Source organism: Pseudochaenichthys georgianus, chromosome 16, assembly GCF_902827115.2.
Source record: "Pseudochaenichthys georgianus chromosome 16, fPseGeo1.2, whole genome shotgun sequence".
Classification (NCBI taxonomy): domain Eukaryota; kingdom Metazoa; phylum Chordata; class Actinopteri; order Perciformes; family Channichthyidae; genus Pseudochaenichthys; species Pseudochaenichthys georgianus.
The window spans coordinates 22177289-22189716 of record NC_047518.2 but is presented as its reverse complement, the minus strand read 5'-3'; the positions used below and the strand labels follow the sequence as shown (position 1 = coordinate 22189716).

The window sequence follows — 12428 nt, the reverse complement described above, 5'->3', positions numbered from 1 at the left end:
AACCAGTGAGATCGCACAGAACCCTACAGACTGTATACTGCTAAGCAGTCTAACAAGGCACAGAAAATACACTGCTACGCAGTCTAACAGAATCACAGGATGAAGGCTTTGTCACAAATAGAGGGTTGAGGCATCTGGGCCTCCAGACGGATGTTCGTGCCCAGCCTTTATCCTCCTCCCCCGGATGACGTGGCAGAAGCGGGCAGGGCTCGAGTGACGTCTGTCCAATCCCCGCGAATGTTGCGAGGTCGGGACCATAGACATATAAAGAGTAGACGCCGCATCGACCGCTGCTGCCTATTGGCGCTGACGAGCCGTGGGGCCGCCATCTTGGACCGGTCACCCGCTCCACTCAGTGTAATCTGTCCCGCAGGCGCAATGAAGTGTCAGCGCATTTTATCAATCATAACTCGCTGAATACAAAACTGATTTTCACGGGGGGGGGGTTTTCTGCAAACGTCATATATGTAGGCATGACACCGGACACATGATTCGGCGTATTTTAATATTCATAGTAGGCTTAACAGCAATAGAATATTCTGGTATTTGATAGCCTATGTTATGTATGATAGGTATTTTGCAAAAGACAAACGATATATAATATATACACACACACACATAAAAAAACACTAATGGTCTATATATGATAGAGAAGCAGATTGTGTAGGCCTATACTCAGCTATTTTAATAAGTTGAAAAATGAAGAAACAATAATACATTATACATAGACAGAAGTTATATATCAGTAAAAATGAATATCTATGTCATAAAAAATGAAAATGTACTTCTACATCTATATAAAAAATGTAAATGTTCAAGTTAAACACAAGAACATGACACCACCCCGCCCAAACCATATTTACACAAAGTTGCTCATGACACCCGAATGCCCCGTGCATGCGGCTCCTCCAAAGCATGACTGAGAACCTCTTTCTCATATCTTTGTCTTTGGGAAACCATCAAAATAAAAACGGGAGATTTGAGAGTCAACACAAAAACATTTTAAGAAGGAGGTCAAGCTTATTTTCTTCTTTCTTCTTCCTAGATAGATTAGATTAGATTTTAGATTTTAATTAGATTAGGACCCTTTGTGTTTCAGGTGACAAAGACTTCGTCAGGTAATATGCAATGGGAGCCTTCCAATGTCCGTGTAGGCCAACCACCATGAACACAAGAGCCTCAGTAGCAACATCGGTTTCATTGTTTCCATCACCCATGTCGACAAAACCAGACATTGACTGGTTATGTGGATTATATTGCACATGTTTTCTGATGGCCATGTCATCCAACATGAGTGAAACACATCCATATTTAGCCTGGTCTTCCTGGCATCTTCTCTCCAGCATATCCAGCATCATCTTGTTCAGGCCAGGCTTGCCATCCACCGAACACAGCCACCTGTAAAAAATTGAGAAGTAGCTATTTAACGTACTTGCAACCGTAATTTCCAAAAATGAAATTGAACAACATTAAGACTACCTTTTTTTTTAGTCTCTCTGAGGTATTTGTATGCCTTTGGACCATGTAGATGGAGTGTGAGGGCAAACTCTCTGTGGTCCTTGGAGTACTCATGGCCCTGCTTTGCCTTGAAGTCTATTTGAAGATCTGAAATTGTATGAGAAAAAATTAATAAGTCCCCTTCATATAATAACAAAGGAGTTTAATAAAGAGTGTAAGAGTAAGATGTACATGAATTTCAAAGTGCTAATTTCATCTTACCTGAGTAGAAATCAAGCCTCTTTGAGTTCTTCATTAATGAGGTTCTTTTCCCTCAAATCCCCCAAAAGACTCCTCACTGTGGTCTCTGCCCTCTTTTCTCTAGCCATGGCATTCTTCCTCTCTCGCTCGAGACTCTCCACTCTTGCTAAAGCTTCATTGAGTCTGGCCTTAAGAGCAGTAGGAGAAGCAGGCGAGACATAGCTATGATCCTAGAAAGAGGGATGAACATGGTTTGAGTGATGTTTCACTTCACACACATCACTTTGACACAACTAGAGTATGGCCCACATTCTTTCTTATAGTCATCACCTGTCAAAGCCACTGCCAGCATCGTGTGTGTGTGTGTGTGTGTGTGTGTGTGTGTGTGTGTGTGTGTGTGTGTGTGTGTGTGTGTGTGTGTGTGTGTGTGTGTGTGTGTGTGTGTGTGTGTGTGTGTGTGTGTGGGTGTGTGTGTGTGTGAGTGTGCCAGGAATGCATGTTCAACATGTCTTCAATTGTGTGTGTATGGTTTATTTGTGAGTGTGTTTAATGAGTGGCAGCAAACAAGAGAGATTTTACTTTGTCTAGGACCATTATGAATGATGTTGAAAATAGAAATACTCACATCATTAAGCTGAGGTTGAAGCTTCTGGGTCGTCCTGAGGGGCCACAGACAGGCTCTCTTCAGCTTTTCTGGAAGTAGACGTAGTCCTGCCCTTTTCTGGCTAAAATGAAAAAGCAGAATACCACACACACACACACACACACACACACACACACACACACACACACACACACATTTCACCCTGCCCTGTTATTGATAATAGAATATTTACATTTATGAATGCTAATAACCTTATGATGATACACCTACTCTTTGGAGGTGAACCGGGAAGCTGAAGATGGAGGGAATAACACCATCTCTGAGTCGGACAATCTGTCCTGTCAAACTCGTCCTGCTTAAATGCTCACTGCAAATCACGGATGACTCGCTTGCAGTGAACCCTTCCCTCCTCAAAGCAACTTCCCACTTCTTTCTCATATCTTTGTCTTTGGGAAACCTTCAAAATAAAAACGGGAGATTTGAGAGTCAACACAAAAACATTTTAAGAAGGAGGTCAAGCTTATTTTCTTCCTTCTTCTTCCTAGATAGATTAGATTAGATTTTACTTATTCATCCCACAACGGGGAATTCACTTGTTACAGCAGCGATTTATAAAGTCTCAGTTGGCCATGAACATAATGTTTGCTGGCTACGATTTCGCTGGCGGACATCAATACAGTACAATAATATTCTATTTACAAAATACAACCAATTATAATGTTGAATCTTACTTGTGAAAAGTAATCCCCCGACCCCTGTTCGCAATCGTCCGCCGATTTGCACAGCAATATGCTGCACAGTGCTCTGGCATCTTGAAACCTCTGCTGTCTATGGGTAGAATGTCTGTACAATATGGGTAGGATGACCGGTCCAAGATGGCGGCCGTATTTCTTGCGCCCCAGCAGCCAATGCGGCGTCTACTCTTTATATGTCTATGGTCGGGACGGCCACTGACAGCATAGGAAGGCACAGCTCATTTGCATACACACAACGTTAAAGGCACAACGTAGCAGTGGCTGTAACAGCGACCATGAGTCAGTATTTGGATTCCTGATGAGTTTTTTTCTGTCATGATTGTCTAGACCCTATACTGTAAGGTGTGTCCTCATGATCCGGATTTATTAGCTTGAAGATCCATCCATCATTGGCATTGGTAATGATAACATCAACTGGATGGAAAATACAGTATCTCCTAAAAACCTACCACATTATGTGGCCATCCGTACACCTTCCACTGGCTTCCTGTGTGTCAAAGAATAGATTTCAAAATATTGCTGCTGCTTTATAAAGCACTGAATGGTTTAGGCCCAAAATACATTACTGACCTCCTGCTAAATTATGAACCATCCAGATCTCTCAGGTCTTCAGGGACTGGTCGGAAGACTTTTCTTTTTGTCGCTGCTTTTAATTGAACTATTCATATCTTAAACTGCACTGTAACTTTTATCCATGTATTTTTTCTTTTAATGTTTATTTTATTAGCTTTTCTTTTTTAATGCTTAATGTCTTTCATTTTTTGTAAAGCACTTTGAATTGCCTTGTGTTGAAAAGTGCTATATAAATAAACTTGCCTTGCCTTGCCTTGCCTTGCCTTGCCTTAACACACTCTAGCTCCATAGCTCCTTATCTTCCTCCCAAATATGCTTTTTGCTACATTTCCCTCCCTGACTGGACAGCTTATTACTGTGAGCAGTGAACTGAGGATCCATCAGTGCCAGTGACTGAGCCAGACAAAAAAGAGCAGGTCAAGAAAATATATTCCATATTCCACATTTTTGACATATGACAGCAAGGTACAGCAGCTCTCCAGATACTTTCAATTTGAGTTATTATTCAGGTCATAACACTGTTACTAAGTTTCTAAATGCAATGAATTCAACATGTATATTTAATATGGAGGCTGAATTACCAACCACCAAAGTGGCCCCAGAGCCTCGGAGGCCCCAAAGGCCCAAGGTTGTTGTTTTGAAAGAATAACTTAATAGTAATTAAATTACAAATGCATGCAATATGCACCACAAAAGCACAATTAAAAACCTGAGCCATGTTGTAAACAGACCATTACGGAGCATCCACACTGCTGGGCGTGTCTGGAGCTTGGGGATTTTATTCAAGCAACACGACCAACAACCAATCACATGAATCTCCCGCCCCCGACATACAAAGCAAAAAACCCCGGGGATTTTATGCGAGCAATATATATATAAACTCCCCAAACAGGCGAAAACCTACCAGTTTCACCCACTGTCTCTGCCACCTCCCTCCATGCCTGGTTCCTCCGGTTTGTATCCCGGTAGGTGAAGAGGGTCTGGTCATACAAAACCGGGTGATTTGCTACGGCCATAGTTAGTTTCTCCTCCAACATTTTTTGAAATATAGAAATGAACGGCGGGATATCTCTCCCAGCTTAGACGCGGTTTGATTGGCTACGGCTTGAGCTGTCAGATTTTCAGAAACGGGATTTGATTGGCTGGCGCTGGCTACTCCGGCGTCTCTGGCGTCAGAAGTTGAACAATGTTCAACTTCTGACGGCGGAGACAGACCGCTCTGCTACCCACAGTTCGGCGAAAAAGCGAGGCAACGTGACGTCACCCCATTGAAAGTGAATGGGCAGATTGGAGTTTTCGACGCTGTAGTGTGGACGGGCCGTTACGGTACGTCCACACAGCAGCTTCAGAAGAATCTTCCACCGCTTCCAACGCTTCTCTGCCCATTGACTTTGAATGGGGATGACGTCACTTTGCCTCGCTTTTCGCCAAACTGCATTGTGGGGGAGCGAAGCAAAGATTTCCAGGATGTCCAGGATCTCATGGATTCAAAAGTTGAGCAATGTTCAACATTTGAAGCTGAGCTGGAAGCGTCAGCCAATCAAATCCCGTTTATGCAAATCTGACAGTAGAAGCGCTAGCCAATCAAACCGCATGTAAGCAGGGAGAACCAGACCGCAGTTCATTTCCTCATAATCCAAACGAGAAATTACGGTAGCAAATCACCCGGTTCTTTACGACCAGAACTATTAACGGGATACAAACCGGAGGAACCAGGCATGGAGGGAGGTGGCAAGACAGTGGGTGAAACTGGTAGGTTTTCGCCTGTTTGGGGAGTTTATATATATATATATTGCTCGCATAAAATCCCCGGGGTTTTTTGCTTTGTATGTCGGGGGCGGGAGATTCATGTGATTGGTTGTTGGTCGCATTGCTCGCAAAAAATCCCCAAGCTGTCAGACACGCCCAGCTCCAAGATTTTCAAGATTTTTGAAAAGCTGCTGTGTGGATGTACTGTGTTAGCTTGGTGACATTGAGAATGTGGTTCACATTTAGTTTTACTGTCATATTAACAAAGACCTCAGATTTTATTTGCCAACATTGGGAGAGAATGACTTTATTTGGGGCTTTTGTAAATACATGAGGGTTCGACTCTGTGTGTGCTTTGAAACCGATCAATCAATCAAAAAGATAGAATTAGATTTCAATTCTATCTTAAAGGCATATTTGACCACAGTTATGGCCAACATTTATATTATTCTCAATATCATTTTGTTTCTATAATAATAATAATAATAATACATGTTATTTATATAGCGCTATAGCGCGTCTCTGTTTGTCACTCAATCAAAATGGGACAATGGAGCCCTTGTGGCCACTTTGTCATGGTGAGACTCGATTGAGTGTGAAGGCTGTTAGTCTCAGTGGAGATCCGGCTGGTGTTCCTCACCACAACCTTTACATTCCTTTCAGAGGGGGCATGCTGAAGTGCACACATGTAATCCTTGTGCTTACTCAGGGAGTCAGTGGTCCTTTATGGCACATTTCCACTGCAGCGGGGTAGCCCCGTTTAAGCGTCCTCGCTCAGGCCTCGGGCTGCCTTCGCTGGCCGTCCGAGGCCGTGGCGCATTACCATTACAGTTTAGGACCTGGGGTAGCAACGCAGTGTAGGCGGGGCATCTGTGCAGAGACATCCTGGAACATTTTCAAATTTCGAGTTGTTCCGTCGAGCTCCCGCTGGATTTTATCATCCCCAATGAGATGTAGGAACGTCAAAAAATGCTGTGTATAAAAATGCTGCAAGCTTGCTTCTAGATATATATGCGACGCTAGGGATGATCTCGCACGCGATCTTGTGACGATTCTCTCTGACCAACCAGCAGTCGAGAGTGTTGACGTCACTAGTTCAGCCCTGACCTGGCCTGATAGAACCACGATTTTATGGGGCCGGAAGAAGTACCCGCTAGCCGGTGCTACGCTATATGGAAAGGCCACCAAAAACTGGCCTGGCCGCTTGAGGACGATTAAGGACGCTTAAACGGGGCTACCTGCTGCAGTGGAAATGTGCCATTAGTGTCCACTGAGAGCTGAGGAGGAGGAGCACTTGAAACACTTGACAAGTAATTGCTTCTTGGGAAGAACAATACATTTACATTTGATTTATATAGCACACTTTAAATATTTATATATTAGGTTTGCTATCAAAATAAATAGATTGTTCACTTATTTATAAATTCTGACTTCTTGGCATTTTGCTGAAAAAATCTATAAATGATTCAAATTGTTGCAGATTTATTTAAATTTGTTTTGCTAATATATCAACATATCAATGAATGGGCTCTCTTTGCTGTTTTCATCATATTCACTGTCTTTGCCAACAGCAAATATAAAAATGCCAGAATCATGAGTGTGTTCATGTACCCCTAAATGTGCATTTTATAAGTTGTTTGTTGAAGTTGGCTTGGATTTTATTTTCCATCCTAACAAAATGCACTCGAGTTCACTTGGAAGAAGATCAAAAAGCACCTTTTCAGGCAGCCTGGGTGTAATGATGTTCAGTTAGAAATGCTCTCGTCTACCTAAGTGAGATAAATGAAAGGCTCCAGAGCTTGATTACAATTCTGCTTACAGGCTAAGTGAACCTCAGCTTCCTTGTTCATTTGTTAGGAAGACTCTAAGAAAGATCACCTTCATTTTGGTTCCGTTCAGTCTTAAAGTGTGAATAGTTGTTACACAAAGAATGTCTCTTTCAGATTATACTGGCTAACAAAACCTTTTCTAGCTTACTTGACAAATTCAATTGTGTGTGTCTACATAGATCTATCCAATTAGAAAATAATCCAAGTTGTGCATCATTCTATACACCTGTATTATGAGTGCAGAGCTATTCTACAAAACCTTAATATGTTGGACATTAAGTCTGATATATGAATATGTTCCTTTTATAAATAGTGGCTATACATTGTTATAGATTATTTGTATCTAATATCTGTCCATTTAAGAAATAATTGTCTGCAGTGAGAGCAGGGATTAGTAGTGAAAGTGAAACGGCACAGCTAGGAATATGTGTCCCCACCGCAGTGTCTTTGGTCAATACATAAGGGATCTTGTAGCAATGAATGTTTGTAAACAACCACAAGACACTAACTGAGCTCTGCTGTGTGTGTGTGTGTGTGTGTGTGTGTGTGTGTGTGTGTGTGTGTGTGTGTGTGTGTGTGTGTGTGTGTGTGTGTGTGTGTGTGTGTGTGTGTGTGTGTGTGTGTGTGTGTGTGTGTGTGTGTGTGTGTTGTGGTGTGTGTGTGTGTGTGTGTGTGTGTGTGTGTGTGTGTGTGTGTGTGTGTGTGTGTGTGTGTGTGTGTGTGTGTGTGTGTGTGTTGAATTGATAAGATGTTCCTCCGTGTATGTGTGTGTTGTGACAGATGTAGGAACCAGCTCAACATTATTGAAGTCCATAATTTAGCTCATGAGTCATTCTGACCATGGTTACGGATGCTCCCATCGCTCAGCATAGTCTTAGCTGCTCCTTCTTGGTTCCTTTATGCATTAGTGGCTTTCTGGGACAGCCTGTAAAGCTTTATTTCATTCAGCCAAGTTAGAAAACAGGACAAAAACTTAGGGAATTCATGAGCTATAGGGAATAGAAAAATGCTGTCCCAAATGCATTCCTCTTTCTTGACTGTGATTTATAACCCTGTGATGTTATATCTGTACTTCTCCCTCTTAACCTATTGCATACCGGCATAGGATGGAGGGTTTTAATTGTTTCTGGGGCATCCAGGTGGTGTTTCAGCCTTAAAATTATTCAAGGACTCAGCTGGGTTTGCTTAAAGTATATTAAATCATTTCAATGATTTGAATACGACAGATATTTTATGTTTTGATGCAGCCTTGATTTCTTTTGCCTTCTGCTTTTGCAAATATATGAAATATCTTAGATGGAGGATTTTACTCAAAGGTAGGAATATCTGTATGAATGTTTGGTTAACATATTTATCTGGCAAACAAAAACAAGAAAACAAAATGCGACTGTTACGTTCCCTCTTTGCTAGGGGTAAGAAAGGGAAACGACACGACCAGTTTGTAATTGGTAACCGGTGGGTTTATTTATGACGGCAACTGAACAAAACAATGATAACCACACGAACAGCCTGGACCAACAACGGACCAAACTGTTACGGGTTAACAACACAGGACTCCAAAAGAGAGTTGCACAGTAGGCTACAAAAGAAAGAACGTACCTCACTTCTAAAGTGGAACAAAACACTAAACAAAAGGAGACTGTGTGGAAACACAGCTGTTGCTGATCAACCGGTGCTACTCACCGGGGTCTAAGCAATATACACAAATGCTGATCTACAGGCGCTAAGCTAACCTGGGTCTAAGCTGTTTCACAATGTCACTAATCTAAATGCGGGTCTACAGGAGCTAAGCAACCTGGATCTACGCAACACACACACACACACACACACACACACACACACACACACACACACACCACACACACACACACACACACACACACCCCCGCACACACACACACACCACACACACACACACACACACACACACACACCAACCCTACTCTAAACACAGAATACCAAGACACACTGCTAACCAGTGAGATCGCACAGAACCCTACAGACTGTATACTGCTAAGCAGTCTAACAAGGCACAGAAAATACACTGCTACGCAGTCTAACAGAATCACAGGATGAAGGCTTTGTCACAAATAGAGGGTTGAGGCATCTGGGCCTCCAGACGGATGTTCGTGCCCAGCCTTTATCCTCCTCCCCCGGATGACGTGGCAGAAGCGGGCAGGGCTCGAGTGACGTCTGTCCAATCCCCGCGAATGTTGCGAGGTCGGGACCATAGACATATAAAGAGTAGACGCCGCATCGACCGCTGCTGCCTATTGGCGCTGACGAGCCGTGGGGCCGCCATCTTGGACCGGTCACCCGCTCCACTCAGTGTAATCTGTCCCGCAGGCGCAATGAAGTGTCAGCGCATTTTATCAATCATAACTCGCTGAATACAAAACTGATTTTCACGGGGGGGGGGGTTTCTGCAAACGTCATATATGTAGGCATGACACCGGACACATGATTCGGCGTATTTTAATATTCATAGTAGGCTTAACAGCAATAGAATATTCTGGTATTTGATAGCCTATGTTATGTATGATAGGTATTTTGCAAAAGACAAACGATATATAATATATACACACACACATAAAAAAACACTAATGGTCTATATATGATAGAGAAGCAGATTGTGTAGGCCTATACTCAGCTATTTTAATAAGTTGAAAAATGAAGAAACAATAATACATTATACATAGACAGAAGTTATATATCAGTAAAAATGAATATCTATGTCATAAAAAATGAAAATGTACTTCTACATCTATATAAAAAATGTAAATGTTCAAGTTAAACACAAGAACATGACACCACCCCGCCCAAACCATATTTACACAAAGTTGCTCATGACACCCGAATGCCCCGTGCATGCGGCTCCTCCAAAGCATGACTGAGAACCTCTTTCTCATATCTTTGTCTTTGGGAAACCATCAAAATAAAAACGGGAGATTTGAGAGTCAACACAAAAACATTTTAAGAAGGAGGTCAAGCTTATTTTCTTCTTTCTTCTTCCTAGATAGATTAGATTAGATTTTAGATTTTATATATATATATATATATTAGGACCCTTTGTGTTTCAGGTGACAAAGACTTCGTCAGGTAATATGCAATGGGAGCCTTCCAATGTCCGTGTAGGCCAACCACCATGAACACAAGAGCCTCAGTAGCAACATCGGTTTCATTGTTTCCATCACCCATGTCTACAAAAGCAGACATTGACTGGTTATGTGGATTATATTGCACATGTTTTCTGATGGCCATGTCATCCAACATGAGTGCAACACATCCATATTTAGCCTGGTCTTCCTGGCATCTTCTCTCCAGCATATCCAGCATCATCTTGTTCAGGCCAGGCTTGCCATCCACCGAACACAGCCACCTGTAAACAAATTGAGAAGTAGCTATTTAACGTACTTGCAACCGTAATTTCCAAAAATGAAATTGAACAACATTAAGACTACCTTTTTTTTAGTCTCTCTGAGGTATTTGTATGCCTTTGGACCATGTAGATGGAGTGTGAGGGCACATTCTCTGTGGTCCTTGGAGTACTCATGGCCCTGCTTTGCCTTGAAGTCTATTTGAAGATCTGAAATTGTATGAGAAAAAATTAATAAGTCCCCTTCATATAATAACAAAGGAGTTTAATAAAGAGTGTAAGAGTAAGATGTACATGAATTTCAAAGTGCTAATTTCATCTTACCTGAGTAGAAATCAAGCCTCTTTGAGTTCTTCATTAATGAGGTTCTTTTCCCTCAAATCCCCCAAAAGACTCCTCACTGTGGTCTCTGCCCTCTTTTCTCTAGCCATGGCATTCTTCCTCTCTCGCTCGAGACTCTCCACTCTTGCTAAAGCTTCATTGAGTCTGGCCTTAAGAGCAGTAGGAGAAGCAGGCGAGACATAGCTATGATCCTAGAAAGAGGGATGAACATGGTTTGAGTGATGTTTCACTTCACACACATCACTTTGACACAACTAGAGTATGGCCCACATTCTTTCTTATAGTCATCACCTGTCAAAGCCACTGCCAGCATCGTGTGTGTGTGTGTGTGTGTGTGTGTGTGTGTGTGTGTGTGTGTGTGTGTGTGTGTGTGTGTGTGTGTGTGTGTGTGTGTGTGTGTGTGTGTGTGTGTGTGTGTGTGTGTGTGTGTGTGTGTGTGTGTGTGTGTGTGTGTGTGTGTGTGTGTGTGAGTGTGCCAGGAATGCATGTTCAACATGTCTTCAATTGTGTGTGTATGTGTTTATTTGTGAGTGTGTTTAATGAGTGGCAGCAAACAAGAGAGATTTTACTTTGTCTAGGACCATTATGAATGATGTTGAAAATAGAAATACTCACATCATTAAGCTGAGGTTGAAGCTTCTGGGTCGTCCTGAGGGGCCACAGACAGGCTCTCTTCAGCTTTTCTGGAAGTAGACGTAGTCCTGCCCTTTTCTGGCTAAAATGAAAAAGCAAAAACACACACACACACACACACACACACACACACACACACACACACACACACGTGTCACCCTGCCCTGTTATTGATAATAGAATATTTACATTTATGAATGCTAATAACCTATGATGATACACCTACTCTTTGGAGGTGAACCGGGAAGCTGAAGATGGAGGGAATAACACCATCTCTGAGTCGGACAATCTGTCCTGTCAAACTCGTCCTGCTTAAATGCTCACTGCAAATCACGGATGACTCGCTTGCAGTGAACCCTTCCCTCCTCAAAGCAACTTCCCACTTCTTTCTCATATCTTTGTCTTTGGGAAACCTTCAAAATAAAAACGGGAGATTTGAGAGTCAACACAAAAACATTTTAAGAAGGAGGTCAAGCTTATTTTCTTCCTTCTTCTTCCTAGATAGATTAGATTAGATTTTACTTATTCATCCCACAACGGGGAATTCACTTGTTACAGCAGCGATTTATAAAGTCTCAGTTGGCCATGAACATAATGTTTGCTGGCTACGATTTCGCTGGCGGACATCAATACAGTACAATAATATTCTATTTACAAAATACAACCAATTATAATGTTGAATCTTACTTGTGAAAAGTAATCCCCCGACCCCTGTTCGCAATCGTCCGCCGATTTGCACAGCAATATGCTGCACAGTGCTCTGGCATCTTGAAACCTCTGCTGTCTATGGGTAGAATGTCTGTACAATATGGGTAGGATGACCGGTCCAAGATGGCGGCCGTATTTCTTGCGCCCCAGCAGCCAATGCG

General features: G+C 42.3%; 1 protein-coding gene across 2 annotated transcripts in view; it reads left to right on the top strand.

Moving 5' to 3' along the window:
• LOC117460311 (transmembrane protein 65-like) overlaps positions 1–12428 on the top strand; it is an 81690-nt gene that overhangs the window by 49228 nt on the left and 20034 nt on the right. The gene's annotated exons all lie outside the window — the stretch shown is intronic.